Source organism: Felis catus, chromosome B3 (genome assembly GCF_018350175.1).
Source record: "Felis catus isolate Fca126 chromosome B3, F.catus_Fca126_mat1.0, whole genome shotgun sequence".
Lineage (NCBI taxonomy): Eukaryota > Metazoa > Chordata > Mammalia > Carnivora > Felidae > Felis > Felis catus.
In genome coordinates this window covers 141,279,395-141,301,344 of record NC_058373.1, presented here as the reverse complement: position 1 = coordinate 141,301,344, position 21,950 = coordinate 141,279,395, and the positions used below count along the sequence as shown (strand labels likewise).

At 44.6% G+C, this 21,950-nt stretch overlaps 1 long non-coding RNA gene across 1 annotated transcript; it reads left to right on the top strand.

Moving 5' to 3' along the window:
- The first annotated feature begins 4,031 nt into the window (after positions 1 to 4,031).
- On the top strand, positions 4,032 to 12,713 carry LOC109501025. The gene is made up of 2 exons (XR_002743261.2): positions 4,032 to 4,218; positions 10,157 to 12,713. It is a non-coding gene; the product is annotated as an uncharacterized LOC109501025 (long non-coding RNA).
- The last annotated feature ends 9,237 nt before the right edge of the window (positions 12,714 to 21,950 follow it).

The window sequence follows — 21,950 nt, the reverse complement described above, 5'->3', positions numbered from 1 at the left end:
ACCTCAAATAGATCGTGTGCCTTAGCACAAAGTCTGAAATTATAGAACTTCTGAAAAAAACAGGACAATTTATTTCTGACCTTGGAGTTGGCAGTGGGTGCTCAGAACACAAACAGCACAAACGGTAAAATAAAATTTGACAAAATGAACTCCAAGAAAATGAAAACATTCTGATTTTCAAAAGACACCATTAAGAAAATGGAAAGCATGTTGGGGTGCCTGGGTGGCTTAGTCGGTTAAGTGACCAACTTCTGCTCAGGTCATGATCTCACAGCTTGTGAGTTCAAGCCCTGCGTTGGTCTCTTTGCTGATGGCTCAGAGCCTAGAGCCTGCCTCAGATTCTGTGTCTCCCTCTCTCTGCCCCTCCCCCACTCACACTGTATCTCTCTGTCTTAAAAACAAAGAAACATTAAAAATTAAAAAAAAAAAGAAAATGGAAAGCATGCTACTTATGGCAGTCTTTGCAACATGTGTGTTTGGCAAATAACTTGTATCCGGAATGATTCTTACAACTCAGTAAGACAAAGAGTCCAGTACATATATGTAAAACTTTGAACAGGCACTATATAAAAAAGTTCTATGTATGGCTAAAAAGTTCATGAAAAGATGTTCAAAACCATTAGCCAATAGGAAATTAAAATTAAGATCACCATGGGGTTTCTCTATATGCTTACTAGAATGGCTAAATGAAAAAGTCAAACATAACAAATAGTGGAGAAGATGTGGAACAGCTGAGACTCTCATACTTTGCTGGTGGGAATGTGAAATGGTACAATCATTTTGGGAAAACTGCAAAAATGTATTATAAAGTTAAAAAGTACATTATCATATAGCCCAGGAATTTCATTCCTATATATTACCTCAGAGAAATAAATACATATAGCCACACAAAGACTTGCACATGAATATTCAAACGAGCTTTATTCATAATATCTAGAAACTGGAAACAACATAAATGTTCATAAACAGGTAAGTGGATAAACCAGTTATATTTTTCATAAATTAGAAATTACTCATCACTAGAAATGAACAAATTCCTGATATGCACAGCAATATGGATGAATCCCAAACACTTTATGTTAGTCTTATGTTAGAAGGCAGACACCAAAGAACACATACTGTTTGATTCCACTTATAAGAGGTTCTAGAAAAGGCAAAATTAATCTATGGTGACACAAATCAGATCAGTCATTTCCTCTGTGGCGGGATGAATTAAGAAAGGGCTTGACAGAATTTTTGGGGTGGGAATGGTCTGTATCTTGATTAAAATACATGCATATATTTGTCAGAACTCATTGAGCTATAATTAAAATAGGTGCATTTTGTTGGATATAAGTTAAATCAGAATAAAGATGATTTTCAAATTCCTCAAAGTTGGTCAGTGTGTGTTTCTTGCATATTCCCATCTCTGGTTGGTCTCTGTTCTTGCATGTTCCCATCATGCCTTGAACACTTGGTCACTTTCTGGCAGAAGATGTTACACCTACATCTTGTCCTTTCACTGTCCCACCCGTGGAGTCATACACATCTCTAAGGACCTCTTGTTCTTTTGAGTGGAGAATGGTATTTAGAAACCAAGATCTGACACTAAGTGTGCTCATTGCTACTGGGTATCACTGTTTGCCGGTCCACTCAGTGGACAGACTCAAACACATGTTCATGTCTATAGTTACACCTCTCTATAGATACTGGAAACTATGCGTTCAGACCAACACTTCTGGTTCTATCCAATCTGTTTCATGGTAGACCTTCACTCTGGTGGCTTCTCTTTGACAGTCTTGAAGCTGATTACTATAATCAGCTGTTTCACCTCTGTGTGCCGTTGGTTACCAGGTTCCCACTCTGAATATAAATCTGAGTCCTCTTGACTGGATAGTTACTTCAATATACCCTATGTGTGCCTGACAGGTTCCTGGAGATTCACTCTCTGTTATTGATTTTTATGTTGGTTATTGTTCTTTGTTTTCAAGTCATATATCAGATTCTGACTAACTTGAGCAAAAAGAACATTTATTGGAAGACCAAGAGGCTCACAGCATCTAAAGGAGTGCTGAAGAACCAGAATGGGAAACAAGAAGGAAATGGAGAGATTCTAGAGATAGAAGGGGCAGAACCACATAGCCTTCTCATCAGAGCACCACCATAGGGGCGTGCCAGCTGCCACTGTTCTCTACCTTATATTCCTCCACTTGGTAGGTGGCAGGTGAGCTCTGAGTGAGGCTCTGACAGTCTCTCTTGGGTCATGTACCCTTTCTTTGGCTGGATGAGGTCAGGCACCCTGGCTGATCACCTCCCCGACCAAGAGTATGCCATGGAAGTAGGGCATGGCTGATGGTAGGGAGAACTGGGTGTTTGGTGGGCAAAATAACAGATGTCCATGACACAAACCCTTTTATTTCCTGTACCCAGCACCTGGGATGCCCTTCGAATTTCTGGCTTGGCCTGAAGTTTCAGCTCATCTTAAATCCCTCAATTACCCTATGTATCATTGGTCTTCTTCAAGTTTCCTCTTTGTGAACACTCTGTTTACTTCCTATTAGCATTTCCACCTGTCTTGTTGCTTTACCTTTCTTTGCAGAACTCCTGTCCCTGCAAGAGTGCAAATATCAGTGTGTCTGGTGCTCCTGTGTATTCTTAAAACTGAGAGCCATGATTGGCATGTAGTAGATGATCAACAGATAATCTGTTGAATAAACGAACCTTGAATAAGTGAATGGGTGGTTGTCTAGGGTCGCATTGCCTGTGACAGCAAAACTGGGCTTCTTACCCTGGTAGGTCTGACCCCAACATTCATGCTTTTCCAGCTGGATGCTGACTCCCATCTACTGAAGGGACAGACGAAAAAACAAGACAAAACAAAACAAAGCAAAAAAATAAGCCATACGAACAGGACAGACCAAACTCTCCCTCTCAAGAAAATATGCATTTATAACTTAACAGCCATGACTTGGCTGACTCTAGCTGGAAGAGTTAAATAAAAACGGGTAGAGGGGAAGCCAGTTAAACTTGTTTTCCCTTTTTTTTTTTTTTTTGCAAGAGGCCTAAGTTTTGTAGTCTGCAGAGCTATCTGTTGGGCTGGTGAGCCGGGACGACCGTGAAAAGAAACCAGAGAAGCTTGCTCACAAAAGACTGAAATCCTGGTATCTCTTTTGTTTTCACCCAAGTCTGCGGCCACTGACATTCCTCTTTTACACCACGGGTGGATAATAAGCCCCCTTCTCAGGAATCGAAATGCTCTTATACATTTTAATGTGACCTTAGCGAGCGCTTTTCAGAAATCACAGGCCCATCTGACTACACTTGAGGTTGAATTGAGCTAATGGTATTCACCTCATCTTTAGATGCAAAATTGGAAGGATAAAAAGACCTTGCTGTGAAGGGGGGGGTATGAAGGGAGGAGGGGGCGGATGGGTTGGGGGGGTGGGAGGGGGAAGCAGATTAGAGACACCGCTTAAAAATCTCATGATTGCGTGTTGATAACGAAATGTCTCCTCTTTCTAAAATCCCCCATGGGCTCGAGAGATGTCCTTACGCTTTCATTTTTAATGACAGCATCTTTTTATGCTTGGGCTTGGGGAAATTTGAATGTTGCTGCTTATGTGGCCAGGAGATACATTGACCTTTAGTAAATCTTATTTTTAAAAAAATCAGATGGAATAGTTACTGCAATATTCCAGCCCTGTAAGGTGAGAGAGGGAGAGAGAGAGAGAAGAGAAAGAGAGGAGATATAGAGAGAGCACTTTCTTCCCTTGTAATCAGATGTGGATTACATTTATTAAAGATTCTGTGTCTCCTTTTAAATGACTTGCAACTGTCTTTCTGAATTACAAGAAGCTAGTTGGAGACATGGCCCCCTTCTGACTTCATCTTCAGATCACAGAGAAATCTGCTAAAATGGGAGGAAACCTGGTTCTTTTCTCTTGCCCTTTGGCTAAAACGTGGTTCTCGATCACGCGCCCGGCCCTGAGGAGGTAGGAACCGGGGTGAGGCAGCCGAGGGGGTGGGGGAGCAGGGTGTGGTCAGGAAAGAAACTGACCTGCACTCGAATAAAACACACGTCCCCCCAAGACAGGCTCATTTCCAGTTTTGACGTGCCTGCCGTCTGTCAAAGACCCGGTGGGTGCTTCCCGCCACCCGGATTCATCTGCCTCCAGGACGGAGGGGCCCGTTGGGCAATCCATCACGGAGCACACCTGGTCTGCCCAAAGGAGACAGCAGGTAGGGAGGGGCTGGCTGAGCGGTGGGGGGAGCGGATGAGTTGGGAGCGTGGGGCCCCGGGTCGCCTGGTGAGGATCCCGCTGTCAGACAGGACCTCAAGCCTCCGGGCGTATCCGTCCAAGGGGGTGTGCAGAATTTGTCAGCGTGGAAAGGGTGACAGATTGGGACGGTCTGGCCTTTTGGCTTTGCAGCTTCTGTCTGTATTTATAGAATTGGATGCTTGGGCCTTCAGGCCCACAGCATTCTGACTTTAAAAGTGGGTGTGCTGACTCAGATACAGGTGGTGAATGGGATTATTATGATGATTTAAACACTTTTTTAAGACACGAGGATCTGGTTTCTTTCCACTCATTGCAACCATCAAGTTACTTTGGGGAAACGCTCTTTTGGGGGGAGCGATGGCCCTCTGCGTGCCCGCATCACCGCTATCCCCGTAAAAGGGAAATCCTGATGCTGGTTCCCAGTTCAAGTGGAATTTCTTACGCGAGTCTCTGTTTGGGGAGAGAAGGTGGCAATCCAGGGCCGCTGCGTCAAGAGGCAGAATCGTAGCGGAAGGTTGGGTATAACGGGATCTCTTAAAGCCAGAGTTTATGAGCTCGGAATTCACCCACCTCAGCGCAGCACCGTGTCATTTGCTGAGATATATGTAGGAAGAATCATAGTTGCGATTTCCCCTTAGCTTGGGATTCACTCATTCATAAGGAAATTCCGGGTTGAGAGATGCTTTTGCCTAAAACGCTTGGGCATTTAATATGTCTGTTGAATGAATGGGTAAATGAATAAATGCACGAGTGAATAACTGAGTGGGGTCTAGGGGGAGTGACAGTCATGCTGGGCTTGGGCATTTCATTGGACGCTGGAAATCGAGAGAATGAGCAACTTGCTAAGTGAGTGAAGGGGTGAGCAGGTGAATTTTAGGCTGCGGGGAAAGTGAGCCTGGCAGAGTGGCTGGTTCGGAAATCAAGTATGAAATGCCTGAGTTAAGTGCTCCGACCCAGCGTCTGGTGGCATGTCCCCAGCCCATGGCAAGGCTACGAGGACAGAATGTCGAATCAGTGCATGGTCTCCTTTCCCCAGAACAAGCCCAGGGGTGGGTGGGAGGTGGGTGATCGTCACTGACCCCTTCCTCCCAAGGAAGGGGCTGGGTCTCAGGGGTCAAGTGGCTAACAGAGTTGCCGTGCGGTAGAGGCAAACTTAAAGCGAGGTCTTGCTGACTCCAAATTGCGTGATTGTACTTCTGTTCTGGGATTTTCTCCTGTCCCCTTTGGAGCCTTTGTCCTCAGGGCTTGGCCCTGGTAGAAGGACGGGCTGGCTTCCTGCCTGAACAGCACACCTGTAGAGCTCACCGCCTGGCTTGGTGCTGGGAATCTTCTCCATACACGAGAGGTCCCACCCCGCCCTCCAGGGCCTGAGAGCTTTCTTTCCATTGCGTGCCGAAAGCCCAAGGCAACCTGGCACCACTTCCCCAGCCTTGTCCTGACCAGTCCTCAAAAATGCAATCTTGAATGAGTACAGGCTGGGGTGGGGCCCTTGGTCAATTCCTTGGACCAAGGCCACCTTGCCTGAAGAATCCTTTGGGGTTGGATGCTCCTGCCAGGGGCCTCTGAGGCCGGCCTGGCTCCGCCTGACCTGGCCTGGCCACCTTGATGAGGTGGGGTGGGTGGGGAGCAGGGTGGGGCCGTGCTTAGCTGTGTCATGCGCGGGGGCTGACTTCCCCCACCACAGGAATGTGCTGACAGTCCTGATTTTAGCGTCCCCCAAACCTTCATTGGCAGTTCACAACTTAAACATGCTCCAAGACTAGACGAACGATCGATCCTTTGTGCACCGTGGTTACTTTTAAGTCAGACTTACTGTGGTTGCATTTGGGGAGAAGGAGACAGTAGGGCCATAGCAAATGAGCTTAGGCTTCCAAATCAGCCAACCTGTGTTGAGCTGTGTGACCTTGGGCAATCGACTGTCCTTCTCTGAGCCTTAATTTTCTCTCTCTAATGAGGGTGTTAAGGATACCTAAGCTGCAGGGTCCTCTGAGGAACAGAGATCCTTATGTGGATGACTGGGGATGTAGTATACTGTGCAGGTATTTTGATTTGCAGAATTCTGTGTTTAATAATGGAAAAAAAAATAAGAAGGGGAGGAGGAGCAGGAGAAAGAGGGTAGAGGAGAAAATCATCCTAGTTAATACTTCTTGAGTTCTTACCGTGTGCTATCCTAAGCTCTCAGCCCTTTACAAAATAATCTTGTAAAATCCTAAAGTTACTGTTATTGTCCCCCCTTTCCAGTTAAGGGAACGGCTTTAGCAAGGGGAGATGATGGCGCTGTTAGATTTCCAATGGCCGTCCCCGGCTCTGTGTCTCACCCAATGATGAGTGTCCACCACGGAAAGGACACCTTGCCTAGGACCCTATGGCAGAGTGCCAATGGACCCAGCGGACACAGTCAGAACTTGAGTACACTGGGCGTGGCATCCTTAGAAGCTCCTGGACGTGCTACCCCGTGAATGTTGCTGGGGCTCTTGGCTAACTCTGGGGGGGAGGGGTGGGCGCCAACGTGGGGCACCAGCAGCCACCAGATCTCCATGTGCCCTCGGAGAGATTTGACTATCAAATACATGTGTGCTGGGAAAACGACTTCAAACACAGGCGCCAGTGAAGGAAGGCGCTCTTTTGTATTTTGCCATAAATATTTGGAGCCGAAATCGTCTTTGAAGATAAAGATTGGGCTAGAAGCAAAGCTTGCCCTGGCCGCGTTGCCCACAGTGGGAAACACTGACAGGGTGGGGTTGGGGGGGGCGTTGGTGAATAGCCAGAGAGTGGAGCCTCCAGGTAGGCTGACGACCGACTGGGTCTGGGGGCCTGCAGAAAAGCACCGCCAGCCCTGGCCTCCAGTGGGTGGGGAAGCCAGCTGAGGCTGACAGCCCCGTGACACTGCAGTGACAGTCCCGGGAGAAGCCGGGACTTTGGAGCATGGGCGGGACTGGAAGGACTGTTCACTAGCTCTGACTTTGGTCAAGTCACTTAACCTCTCTGAACCTTCTTTTTCCTCATTTGTAAAGCGGGAGATAAAGTAAACCTCCTCTTGGCGAGGTCAAGTGTAACTAAGCTAACGCATGAAGTATTAGGTTGCTCTGTAAGTTCTTTTTAAACAGCTTTGTTGAGGTCTAATTCACATGCCATGCAATGCGTCCATGTAAAGTTTACAACTTAATGGCTTTTAGTGTATTCACAGGTATGTACAACCATCACCACCATGAATCTTAGAACATTTCATCACTCAATATCACTGGCTCCCATCCACCTCTTGTCCGGCCCAGTAAACCACCCGTCTACTTTCTGTCTTTATAGATTTCCCTATTCTGGACTTTTTCATATAAATGGAATCATACATGTAGTCTTTTTGGTTGGCTTCTTCCACTCCGCACAATGTTTTCAAAGTCTGTCCATGCAGTGGCACGGATCAATACTTAATTCCTTTGTATGGCTGAATAATACTTCACTGAACGGACAGACCGCATTTTATTCATCCGTGAGGCATGGACAGATGGGCATTTGGGTTATTTCCACTTTTTGACTCTTATAAATAATGCGTCCCTTTAACATTTCTTTTTCATTGTTTATTTGTTTTTGAGACAGAGAGAGAGAGAGGGAGAGAGAGAGAGAGAGAGAATGAGCAAGGGAGGGGCAGAGAGAGAAGGAGACACAGAATCTGAAGCAGGCTCCAGGCTCCATGCTGTCAGCACACAGCCCGATGCAGGGCTTGAACTCACGAACTATGAGATCATGACCTGAGCTGAAGCCGGACGCTCAACCAGGTGCCCCGAATCATGCTTCTCTTCACATTCTTGCTCCTGTTTTAGTGGACGTGTGTTTTTACTTCTCCTGGGTCGATACCTGGAAGTAGAATGTCTGGATCGTATGGTCTTTTTTCAATCGTTTGAGGAAACGCCGGACTGTTTTCCAAAGTGGCTGCACCATTTTACATTCCTACCGGCATTGTGTGATGGCTCTCCACACGGCATTCAGATGAGTGTTCTGCACCCCCGGGACATCCAACACCCAGAATCAGAAACCCACGAAGCCTGGTGCCCGCAGTGGCCAGCCCCGTCCCTTGATCCACATGGTGTGGTCCTCCCTCACCTTCTTCACCTCTCCCACCTCCCCACGTGGTCCTGCCCGGTCAACCTTCCTTACTCACGTGTTTTTTTTTTTTTTTTTTTTTTTTTTTTTGTCTCTGAAGGAGCCCCTTTGCTTCTGGGCTTTCCAAACCTGTCTGTCCACCTGCCTGGGTCCTTCCCAGGCTCCCACAGAGACTTCTACGTCTCCGTGAAGCTGTGCCCTCCTTGGAGAAGGACCTTTGATTTCTCCCTGCCAGCTTGGGTGGTGGAGAACTACTGCGCTTGGGTTCAGACGGACCAGGGTTCTGAACCTGGCCCTGGAATGGATGGCTGTGGGCTACCAGGCAGGTTCAGGTCCACCCTCACAAAGAGCACCCCAAACCAAACAGCAGCGACAGCACAAAGGGGGTAATTACACCTTCCTCGGTCTGTCAGGTAGTAAATGTTTGTTGGATGTGTGCAAAAATAAGTAAAAGCAACATGCGGTGAGTTAAAAAAAAAAAAAAAGTGGTGCTTTGTTATTTCCCAGGGAGCTGTAGGCAACCCAGTCCTGCGTGTTCTGAGAGTATTTTCTTCTATTCCAGAAGCAATGGCCTATGTGGATGCTATGCACGATACCCATTTTATGGACGTTAAAACCGAGGCTCCAAGAACTCCAGTGAAGGCTGCTCCTGTCACTGGGAAGCATTTAGACAACTTTGAGCCAGATTTAGCCGTAGTTAGGAAAAAGGAGGGCCACCCTTCCCAAAATACGTCCCTAGAACTTGAATCCCGTAAGTCCCATAAGATGCCACGGGTAAAAATACGCCTAGACTACCTGAGATTGGGGAACACTTTGCAAGGGATAGCCTATCTCAGGACTCTCTCAGTCAAAGGCTCCTCGTGGGTACTGTGCAGAAGGGCAGTGGGTAGCAATGACTGAGAAGGCCCCTGGGTGGGTTTCTTTTTTTAATTTTTTTTTTTCAACGTTTATTTATTTTTGGGACAGAGAGAGACAGAGCATGAACGGGGGAGGGGCAGAGAGAGAGGGAGACACAGAATCGGAAGCAGGCTCCAGGCTCCGAGCCATCAGCCCAGAGCCTGACGCGGGGCTCGAACTCACGGACCGCGAGATCGTGACCTGGCTGAAGTCGGATGCTTAACCGACTGCGCCGCCCAGGCGCCCCTGTTTATTTATTTTTGAGACAGAGAGAGAGAGATAGAGCTTGAGCAGGGGAGGGGCAGAGAGAGGGGGAGACACAGAATCGGAAACAGGCTCCAGGCTCCGAGCCATCAGCCCAGAGCCCGACGCGGGGCTCGAACCCACGGACCGCGAGATCGTGACCCGGCTGAAGTCGGACGCTTCACCGACTGCGCCGCCCAGGCGCCCCTTCCCTGGGTGGGTTTCTAAAACGGCCCCTGTCCTCTCTGTTTAAGCAAGGGAAGTGCTCTTGGCTGAGAAAGAGCTAGCTTGTTTGGGGGGTGGGTAGGAGGGGCGTCTTTCTGCTAATGTGACCCCTGGCTCTCCATACCCTGAACTGGGCGGGACAGACGGCTGTCCTCCTGAGCTTGCGGTTCTTACATGCAGGGAAGAAGGAACTGCGGGAGAAAAGCCAGCCGGCCTGCGGTCGAGCTCTCCTCTCTCTCAGCTGGAGCCCAGGCCTCCAAACTGCTGCAGCCTGACCCGCAGCTTTCTACTGCAGGAAGCCGAACCAACCCTTCACTGCCGGGGGGTGTGGGGCCCCGCTGCGGTGGCTAGCTCTTTTTCTGATTAAAGTTAAAAAAATATATATTTTATTTTATGTTGACTTCTTCCTCTTTTTTTTTTTTTTTTTTTTTTTTTAGCCGTGGTTTGCTCTGGATTTCACATCCCCCCTCTCCTCCTGTCTGCACCCCGTCCTGGATACAGAATCACACAGCTCATTGGATGGAGAGAGCTAGGCTTCCACCCTGCCAGTGACTCCTGCCAGCATTGCCTTCGGTGAGGGTCCCTCTTGGTCCCCAAGAATAAATGGTGGCTCGGTCGGGCACAGGGCTCCTCTTGGGAGCAACAGTGAGAGAGACGAAGCCCTTGTCGAACCCCTACTGTGCTCCAGGCGCGCGCACACACAAACACACACACACACACACACACACACGTTAGCTCCTTCCGCTCAAGGATCTTGGCCACATGCACAACGAGAGGGTGCTGAGGACCAGGGAGACAAAGGGACCCCAGCAAGGTCAGACCACAGAGCTGTTGGGATCGGAATGGAGGGCTTCCCGTTGGGGCGGCTGTGCACGCTCCACTAACCTGCACCACTGTATACAAAGTGCCACCTTCTTCAACCTCCGCTTTGGTCTGTGCCCAGGACCCGGTCCTAAGGAGGGGTCCAAGAGCTGAGGTCCTGCTCCCTGGACACAGATATCAGTCTGCTCCTTGAAAGAAAAAAAACAATTCCGCTGATCTCCACCTTTAAGGCGTGTCCCCAGAGGGTGAAGATGTTCCAGAGACGTCTCTGTCTCACTGCCACCCCGGACCGTCCAAATAGCTTCTTGCTTCCAGTCCCCCTTGGGCCAATGAACCAATAACTTTCCAAAAGCATGGAAGTGTTTCCCCCTCTGTCCCCACTGGCAAAATAATTATCACTGAAGATAAGTGTCTTTCTTCTTCTTTTTTTGTTATCTGTCTTTATGTCTCATCCATTTACAAGACATCGCAGGCCCCAATTGTTATCGTGGTAAAAATATCCATAACATAAGATTTATCATTTTAACCGTTCCCCATAAGTACACAAGTCAGTAACATAATCTGTTCTCACCATCCTGTACGGTCACCGATCACCGATCACCGCTAGCTGTCCCTAAAAGTTCTTCACCATGCCTGATAGAAACTTAAGTACCTGTCAATAATTGCCCCCAACCCTCCTGCCCCCAGCCCCAGGGAGAATTCTTATTTACCGAATGCTTCCCCCGCCCCCCGGCCCCCACCCACTATCCCTTTTCAGGGAGTATTTTTAAGTCAACACGGCAGCACACGTCCAACCTGGCTGAGTACGGAAGCTGCCTCGATTCTGGCCTCCGAAACCTAATTAGGAAAAAGGAAACTACAAACCAAGGATTCCCAAAGAAAGGAACCTGGGCGGCTGGAGTTACCTTCCTCCTGGAGGGTGGGGCCCGCCCCGGGGGGATGGAAAGCTGGATCCAGGTTTGTTTTTGAAATGTCTGGGCTGGGCTTGGCCTCCTGGCTCTCCTGGCCACAGCTGGGCGGCCCGTCTCCCCTTGCCACACAGACCGTGAACTATTTTCCCTCGCTCTCTGTTCCAGCTGCCTCCCAGGCCCAGCAACCGGCTGCCCTCCCCCGTGCTGGGTGTGGGTGTGGGGTGGCAGGAGGCAGCACCCCCCCACCCCCCCAGGGGGGCAGGGGCAGGCCCGCTGCTTGGTTTGTTGTTTTGATCCCAGGCTGCAGTTTGGCCAGGAGCAGAGAAGAAGAGGGAACAAAAGACACAAAACACAGATCTCTGGCCTCCGAAGGCAACCAAGAGGGAAAAGAAACGTACTTGGGCCTTGGGAATTAGCCCTGGACTCGAGCTTAGAACTTGCCAGCCCCGACAGGAGCTTCAAACCTTTGAGACTGAATTTCCAACTTGGTAAGAGAAGATCACTTGAGTGTCTCATCCTAGTTCATCGTTCTGCAGCAGGAACACGAGGCCGTGGGCCTCGGCAGTGTTCGTCTCCCGAATGCGTGATCTTTGTCCGCCTGAAAACTCCCCTTCATCCCGCCGACCCCAGCTTCCGTAGCCCTTTCTCCGTGAGGCCGACCCAGAGGACCCCAGAAGTCAATCACTCCCATCTCTGTTCTATTCCAGCACCTCCTGCGATTTTCTGTATTATTGACAACACCCTTCTGTAATTTATAGTTTGACGCCTCTGTTGGGCTGAGCTCGTCAAGGGCAGGCATGTTGCTGATTCATTCTTGTGTCCACACACGAAACGTGCTGGATAAACCTGAGATCCCCTTTGCATTTTGGTGGCCCTGAGGTCCACTTCCCCTCTGCTGGGGCGCAGGGGAGGGCAGTGGGTGTGTCACTGGGCGTGGATCACGGGGAACTGACAGAGAATCTCCGCTTCCTCCTGTGAGTGACGGCCACCTCCATGTGCTGGAAGTGCCACTCTTTGGGGAACCTTGAAGGGAAAGTCTAGGGTCCTGACTGGTTCCAGGAGCGGGAAGGAGCGCCGCTGGAGGGTGGGGGCTGTCTTCTTCCAGAATATGGGGGAGCTTCTTTGAGCCACCTGAGTGGGGTCAGGCCGCTTGGCCCTGGAGGTCAGCTATTGGCACCTTGTCACTCCTGTTCAGTACCTGGCTGGGCCCAGCCTCTGAGATCTGTTTGTAAAAAATAATTATTTGCTTAAAACACGTGAAGTGGCCCTGTAATTTTAATTGGTTTAATTTAAATTTTAAACGTCGGATCTTCAACCTCTAATCACTTCGAAACTGAAGTGCTTTTCACCAAATGTGAAGTGCTTTGGGGTTGGAGATGATTATGCGTAGCTCAGAGGGAAAGAGAGGGGAGAGAAGGAGACAGACAGGAAGGAGGACGCAGAAAGGAAGGGTCAGAAAAGAAGAGAAAGGGATTATGGCAGAATGGAGCTGGGAAAACTTTCTCGTCGCTGAGCCACTGTGGACGCACAGCTCAGCTCATTCGGAGATCTCAGCTCTGTGCGTGGGAGGAGCCCCCTCACCCCTTGTGACCCACATTTTGCATATTGACACAGACCTTGTAGGGACAGTGGGTGGGATTTAGGTTTTCCGATTGCGAAATTCTGATCAGCCTTCTGAGGTTGAGCTTTGTGTGTGTCCCCAGAGCCCTGGGCACGTGCCCGGTCTGCCCTTGGGGTCGCCCAGCACTGAGCGAGCACAGAGCAGCCCGGACAGGGGGTCAGGAGGACAAGCGGATGGGCGAAGATTCAGGAATTTGAGCTCGGCGTGCAGGGCCCCAGAGCAGACGTCCTGCTGGAGCGTGAGGCTCCAGCACCAGGCATCGGAGTAGGGCGTGTGTGTGTGTGTGTGTGTGTGTGTGTGTGTGTGTGTGTTTGTATCCTGGGGGGTGGGCTGGCTGGAGACACCTGGCCACAGCTGGCATGGACAGGCATTGCTTGGTAACTCGGGAACCCCTGAGTGGCTGCAGGGCACCGTGGGACAGAGGCCCCGAGCTGGGGGTGGGGGTCCAGCAGCTGGGGTGGTGGTGGGGGCTGCCCACAGCTGCCGCCGGGTGTCCTTGCTGCTTTCTTCTTTCTCTCTGTGTAGCGATGCCAAAAAGGCAAGGGAGGCCAGACTTCATTTCCAACGGCCCGACTTCCAGTTGCATTCTTGCTCTTTCCTTCCATGGATAATTCTGGGCTGGCTTCTTCGACTTTCCAAGGTTGTTTTGCTCACTTGTAACTAGGAAATAAGCACTTTCTTTGTGTTGCCTTGGCTTTTGGGGCAGGGTTTCCCCAGCCTCGCCTCTGGGCTTTGAGTTGGCCCTGTGCTTGCTTCTTAGTACTTGGCCTTCGGGAACGCGTAATTCAGGCCTTCCCTGTGATAGCGCGTATCCTGGCCCCATCAGACTGAACTCCAAGGCAGGCCTGGGTCCGACTAATGTCTGTGCTCCTAGCACCTATTTCAGGATCAGAGGCCCAGCACAGCTCAAATTGGAGGATTCTGGAAGGATGCTGTGGGATGGAGGGGAAAGGCCATATGTCAATCAAATATTGGTTCCAGCCTCGGCCATTTCTAGCCTGAAAAGTCCGTTCACCAATCAGAACCTTAATTTCATCTACTGTAAAAATGGAATCAGCCTCACATGACCCCCCAAATAATTTCCAGGTGTGTTATGGCATCCGTGGGGAAAGAGAAACATTAACACGTTTAGAAGAAACTATAATAGAATATCTTCATGACTTTGGGGATACAGAAGAACTTTCAAAACAAACCCACAAGAAAAACCACAGGAAAACACTCATACCTTTGGCCACCTTAAAATTAAAACCTTCTGTTCAATGTAAGCTACCCTAAAAGAAGTTAAAAGTTACGCTACAAACTCACGGGAGGTATTGCAAATACCTCCTGCCATCAACATACAGCAAATAAAGGATTGGCCTCCGTACTACAAGAACATCTACAACTCAGAGTAAGAAAAGACGAGGAGTAGAAAAATGGGAAAAAGGTCTGAATTCCAATTCATAGAAGAGAAACTGCTTGAGGCTCCAAACATAGGAAGAGATTCTCAACCTTCTTAGTAATCGGGTAAATGCAAATTAAAACCATAAGGACTAGGTTAGCAAGAATATCTGGCAGAGAAGGATAAAGGGCAGAAGACAGAAGGTGGCTGGAGCTGACATTTGGGGGCACAGACCACCTGCCCCCTGAAGCCCCGCAAAGCATCCCCAAAGCAGCACCCCTCTACAGACCCCGGAACCTTCTGCAGCCACGCCTTCTGGCACTTTCTTTGGGTTTAGTTTCCCATTTTCCTCTCCTAGCTTTTGAGATGGAAGTTTGGGTCATTGTCTTTCAGCCTTTATTGTTCTCTAATATATACATTTAAGGCTGTACCAATTTCTCTCTAAGCATGGCTTTTGTGCATTTCACAGGTTAGCATCATATGTGATCACATACATCATAAAGATGTTTCATTGTCATTTGATTGAAATATTTTGTAATTTCTGTTGTTTCGTTGTTTGGCCCAGAGGATTTCTCGGAAGTGTATTTTTTAAAAATGTTTATTTATTTATTTTGAGAGAGAGAGAGAGAGAGAGAGAGTGCGAGTGAGCAGGGGAGGGCCAGAGAGAGGGAGAGAGAGAATCTCAAGCAGGCTCTGGACTGTCAGTGCAGAGCCCAATGTGGGGTTTGATCTCACGAAGTGTGAGATCCTGACCTGAGCCAAAATCCAGAGTTGGACACTTAGCCGACTGAGCCACCCAGGCACCCCTTGGAAGTATATTTTCTTAATTTCCCTAAATTCTTAATTTCCCAAAGCATTCTACTTATTTTGCTATTGATGTCTAGCTGAATTCCACTCTGATCAGAGAATACGCTCTGTGGGATTTTAGTCCTCTCTAGTGTGTTGAAACTTGATCTGTGGCTGAGTATATGGTCAATTTTGGTAAATGCTTATAAGGTATACTTTAGAGTTGTTGGGTGCAATGTTCTACAAATGTCAAGTCAAGTTTATTGGTTACTAAATATAGTTATTCAAAACTATATTTTTGCTAATAAGTTTGGTCCACTCGTTTGACCAATTACTGAGAGATGTGTTAAAATCTTTCACTGTGATAAAGATTTTGTCTTTTTATCCTTTTAGCTCTGTCAGTTTTTGCTTTATGTATTTTGAAGCTATGTTACTAGGTACATACATATTTAGAATTATTACATCTTCCTGGCATTTGGAGTTTGTATTTTATAAAATGTCCCTCTTGATAGCCAGTCACATTTTCTTCCTTGGATCTAAATTTTTTGATATGAATGTAGCTTCACCTGCCTTGTCTTGGTTAGTGTTTTTATTAAGATATCATACCATCCTTTTACTTTAAACTTTTCTATATCCTTATGCTTTAAGTTTGCATCTTGTAAACAGCATACAACGAGACCGTGTTTTTTCTAAAATCGTGTCTTACAGCTTTTGTCCACTTGCCTTAATGTGACAGATACAGTCAATTTATTCTCTCTGATCTATGTTATTTTTTTCTTCCTTTTTTGCCTTATGGATTCACTGAGTTTTTTTTTTTTATTTAATCCTCTTTTCCCCCTCCCTTCACAGTATTTATCCATTGTTTTAATGGTTACCTTAGAACAATGATTCTCAAACTATTGGCTCTCAAGTCTCCTTTATACTCTTCAAAATTGCTGAGAACCCCCACATTAATTTGTTTGCATTACACCTATTAATATTTTGTTGTTATAATTGAGAACTGAAAAGAATTAAAACATTTATCAATTCATTTGAAAATAACAGTCCGTAGTAGTAAATAGGAATATCTCATTTTTATGAAAAATAACTATCTTTTCTGAAACAAAAAATTGAGAAGATGGTGTTGTTTTTTATTTTGGCCCATTTCTTCAGTGTATTACTTAATAGAAGACAGCTATGTCTTCATATCTGCCTCTGCATTCAGTTTGTTGTGATTTATTGTTTTGGGTGAAATACATAAAGAAAATCTGGCCTTATTCAGAGATGTGCTTGGAAAAAACAGAGGAGTATTTTATCTTACTTTTTAAAATTGAAGTATAGTTGAGATATAATTTTATATTATTTTCAGGTACACAGCGTAGTGATTCCACAATTCCATACATTACTCAGCACTCTTCAAAATAAATGTAGTCACCATTACAACATAATTACAGAATTATTGACTACATTCCCTATGCTGTACTTAAAAATTTTTTTTTAAATGTTTATTCATTTTTAGAGAGAGAGACAGAGCATTAACAGGGGAGGGGCAGAGACAGAGGGAGACACAGAACCCGAAGCAAGGCTCCAGGCTCTGAGCTGTCAGCACAGGGCCCGACTTGGGGCTCAAACTCATGAGCATGAGATCATGACCTGAGTTGAAGTTGGACGCTTAACTGACTGAGCCACCCAGGCGCCCCCCCCCATGCTGTACTTTTCATCTCTGTGACTTATTAATTTTATAACTGGAAGCTTGTATCTCTTAATCCCTTTCACCTGTTTCACTCATCCCACCATCCACTTTCCCTCTGGCAATCATCAGTTTGTCTTCTGTGTTTAAGAGTCTGTTTGTTTGTTTGTTCAGTTTTTTTTTTAGAGTCCATATATAAGTGAAATTATACAGTATTTGTCTTTCTCCGACTTAGTTCCCTTAGCATAATACCATTTAGGTTCATCCATGTTGTTGCAAATGGCACAGTTTCATTATATTTTAATATTTAAATGATTTAATAGTCCATTGTAGATATGTACCACATCTTCTTTATCCATTTATCTATCAATGGAGACTCTGGTTCTTCTGTATATTGGCCATTATAAATAATGCTTCAATAAACATAGAGGTGTATATATCTTTTCAAATTAGTGTTTTGGTTTTCTTTGGGTAAATACTCAGTAGTAAAATTACTGGGTCATGTGATATTTCTATCTCTAATTTTTTTTAAATTTTTTTTAACGTTTATTTTTATTTTTGAGATAGAGAGAGAGACAGAGCATGAATGGGGGAGGGTCAGAGAGAGGGAGACACAGAATCCGAAACAGGCTCCAGGCTCTGAGCTGTCAGCACAGAGCCCGATGCGGGGCTCGAACTCACAGACCGCGAGATCATGACCTGAGCCGAAGTCGGCTGCCCAACCGACTGAGCCACCCAGGCGCCCCTCTATCTCTAATTTTTTGAGGAAACTCCATACTGTTTTTCACAGTGGTTGCACCCATTTACATTCCCATCAGTGATGTAGGGGGGGCTCCCTTTTCTCTAGATCCTTGCCACTGTTTATTATTTCTTGTCTTTTTTTATTTTTAGAATTTTTTGAATGTTTATTTATCTTTCAGAGAGAGAGAGAGAGAGAGAGAGAGAGAGAGAGAGAGAGAGACAGTGTGAGCAGGGGAGGGGCAGAGAGAGGGAGACACAGATCTGAAGCAGGCTCCAGGCTCTGAGCTATTAGCACAGAGCCCAACACGGGGCTCAAATTTACCAACCATGAGATCATGACCTGAGCCGAAGTCAGAAGCTTAACCAACTGAGCCACCAGGCACCTCTTCTTGTCTTTTTGGTAATAGCCACTCTGACTGGTGTGAGGAGATAGGAGATATGTCACTATGGCTTTTATTTGCATTTTCCTGATGATTAGTGATGTTGAGTATCTTTTCATATGTCTCTTGGCTATGTTTGTCTTCTTTGGAAAAATGTCTATTCAGGTTTTCTGCTCATTTTTTAATCAGATTGTTGTTTTGGTGTTGAGTTATAGGAGTTCTTTATGTATTTTGGATATTAACCCCTGATCATATGTATTGTTTACAAATATCTCCTCCCATTTAGTAAGTTGCTTTTTTTGTTTTGTTTATGGCTCCTTTTGCTGTGCAAAAGCGTTTAATTTTGATGTAGTCTTAATTGTTTTGCTTTTGTTTCCTTTGCCTGAGTAGACATATCCATAAACATGTTGCTAAGGCTGATGCCTAAGAGATTACTGCCTATTTTTTATTTTAAGAGTTTTATGATTGTAGGTCTCACATTTAGGTCTTTAATCCATTTTGAGGTTTTCTTTTTTGTGTATGGTATAAGAAAATGGTCCAATATCATTATTTTGCATGTAATTGTCCAGTTTTTTTCAAAATCGTTTATTGAAAAGACTGTCTTTTCCCCATTGTATATTCTTGCTTCCTTTGTGGTAGATTAAGTGACCATATAAGTGTTGGTTTATTTCTGTGCTCTCTATCCTATTCTGTTGATCTATGTGTGTGTTTGTGTGCCAATACCATACTGTTTTGATTACTATAGCTCTGTAGTATATCTTAAAATCTGAGATTGTGATACCTCCAACTTTATTCTTTCTCCAGATTGCTTTGGAGGTCCTTTGTGGTTCCATACAAATTTTAGGATTATTTGTTCTAGTTCTATAAAAAATGTTATTGGTATTTTGATAGAAATTGCTTTGAATCTGTATATTGCTTTTGGTAGTATAGGCATTTTAACAATATTAACTTTTTTCAGTCCATGGACATGGTATATATTTCCATTTGTTTGTGTCATCTTCAGTTTGTTTAATCAATGTCTTGTAGTCTTCAGAGTATAGATCTTTTGCCTCCTTAGTTAAATTTATTCCTAGGTATTTTATTCTTTTTGAGGTAATTGTAAATGGGAATATTTCATTAATTTCTCTTTCTGATAGTTTGTTATTAGTGTATAGAAACACAACAGATTTCTGTATATTGATTTTTGTATCTCAAAACTTTAATGAATTCATTTATTAGTACTAAAATAGTTTTTGGGTGGAGTCTTTAAGGTTTTCTATCTATAGATCATGCCATCTGTTAATAGTGATAGTTTTAATTCTTTCTTACCAATTTGGATGCCTTTTATACTTTTTCTCTTGTCTGATGGCTACAACTAGGACTTCCAGTACTATATTGAATAAAAGTGGTGAGAGTGGACGTCTTTGTCTTCTTCCTAATCTTAGAGAAAAGGCTTTCAGTTTTTGACCATTGAGTGTGAAGTTAGCTGTGGATTTTTTATATATGGCTTTTATGAGGTTGAGGTATGTTTCCTCTAAACCCACTTTGTTGAGAATTTTTATCATGAGCGAATGTTGTATTTTGTCAAATGCTTTTCTCTGCCTCTATTGAGATGGTCATATTTTATTTTTTCTTTTGTTAATGTGATATATCACATTGATTGATTTGTGAATATTGAACTACCATTGTATCCCTGGAAAAAATCCCACTTGACCATGGCAAATGATCCTTTTAATGCACTGTTGAATTTGGTTTGCCAAAATATTTTGTTGAAGATTTTTGTGTCTCTGTTCATCAGGGACATGGGCCTGTAGTTTTTCTTATTAGGGTAATATCTAGTACTAGGGTAATGCTGGCCTTGTAGAATGAATTTGGAAGTTTTCCTTCCTCTTCTATTTTTTTGAAATAGTTTGAGAAGAATAGGTATTGACTCTTCTTTAAATGTTTGGTAGAATTCACCTGTGAAGCCATCTAGTCCCAGACTTTTGTTTGTTGGGATTTTCTTGATTACTGATTCAATTTTTTTTTTCAACGTTTTTTATTTTTATTTTTGGGACAGAGAGAGACAGAGCATGAACGGGGGAGGGGCAGAGAGAGAGGGAGACACAGAATCGGAAACAGGCTCCAGGCTCCGAGCCATCAGCCCAGAGCCCGACGCGGGGCTTGAACTCACGGACCGCGAGATCGTGACCTGGCTGAAGTCGGACGCTTAACCGACTGCGCCACCCAGGCGCCCCTATTACTGATTCAATTTTGTTACTAATAATCTGTGTGTTCAAATTTTTAAAAATTTTTTCTTGATTCAGTTTTGGAAGATTGTATGTTTCTAAGAATTTATCCATTTCTTTTAGGTTGTCCGATTTGTAGGCATTTAATTTTTCATAGTATTCTCTTATAATTCTTTGTATTTATGTGCTGTTGGTTGTTACTTTCCACTTTTGTTTCTGATTTTGCTTATTTGATTTCTTTCTCTTTTTTCTTGATGAGTCTGGCTAAAGGTTTATTAATTTTGTTTATCTGTTCAAAGGAACAGCTCTTGGTTTCATTGATCTTTTCCATTTCTTTTAAGTCTTTAATTTATTTTCATTCTAATCTTTATTATTTCCTTAAAAGAGGAGTATTTTAATAGCTTTTTCAGAATATTGTGTATCTTCTTCTTTCATCTGACTCCAAAACTCCTCAAGTGGTAGTTTCTTAAAGTATAGTTACAATTTGGAATTTAAAACTGTATCAGTGAACTTTTTATATTTTGTTTCATTAAAATCCATTGGTTTCTCTTGCCATTGGAATAGATCATTACTCATGCATAATTTTGTAACACTTCTTTGATTATTTGGAAAATATTATTTCTTTGAGTTATGCAAGTATTCCAAATGTTGACACATGTGATTATATGGCATAAAAATTGCATTTATTTATATCAGCATTGATCTTACCAGAAAAGTCTTTAAATATTTGGGGAACTACTAAGCTCATGATGGCTAATATAAGTTTTCCAAAATATTAACTTCTAATTTCTAGTTTGAAAACTCAAATTATACCATGGGTAATATACACTGTAAATTGTTTTCCTTTAAGTGACGTGTTAACTTTGTTAATTTTTGAGACGATGACTGCCAGATATCCAAGTTGGTTATGATAAATCCATTTTCATTCATGATTTTATCTATTTGGGTCATCTCTCTTTTCTTTTTGAGGAGCCTGGCTAGAGGTTTATCAATTTTGTTTATTTTTTCAAAAAAACAACTCTTAGTTTCATTGATCTGTTCTACTGTGTTTTTTTTGGATTCTATATTGTTTATTTCTGCTCTGCTCTTTATTATTTCTCTTCTTCTGCTGGGTTTGGGGTGTCTTTGCTGTTCTGCTTCTAGTTCCTTTAGGTGTGCTGTTCGATTAGAATAACCATAGCCTGTCAGCGTTACAAATGGGGTTGATTAAAAAGTGGTTCATTCACCTTGCAACTTAATCACACAAGTTTTCTTCCTTGAGACAACCATTTTATTTCAGGATGCAGTAGCCATGCTCTCTGCCCATGGAATGTTAGAAACGTGTGGTCAAGGGTCATGATTTAATAAAAATGAATGCTTAAAAACACTATTCTATTCAGGAGAGTCAAATGAAGTTGGTCTACCCCACCCCACCTTTTCCCTGAAAGCGTATTGCAGTGTAGACCACAAAGACTGGTATTGTGGTTTCTTGCCACTCGTATGATTTGTGCTAAGGCTCCAGCATTTTTATCCACTGTAGCTTTTGCAGTCTCAGCACACATGTCAACAGGATAAAAAAAAAAGTGCAGATAATGCTTTAGTATTATTATGAAAATCATTTTGACCTTGAAGTCACCTCTGGAACTCCTAGGGCTCTATGAACCGCGTTTTGAGAACTGCTGCTTCAAAGATAACAACAGAAATCTTTGATTTTTCCTTTTTCTGTGTGATATA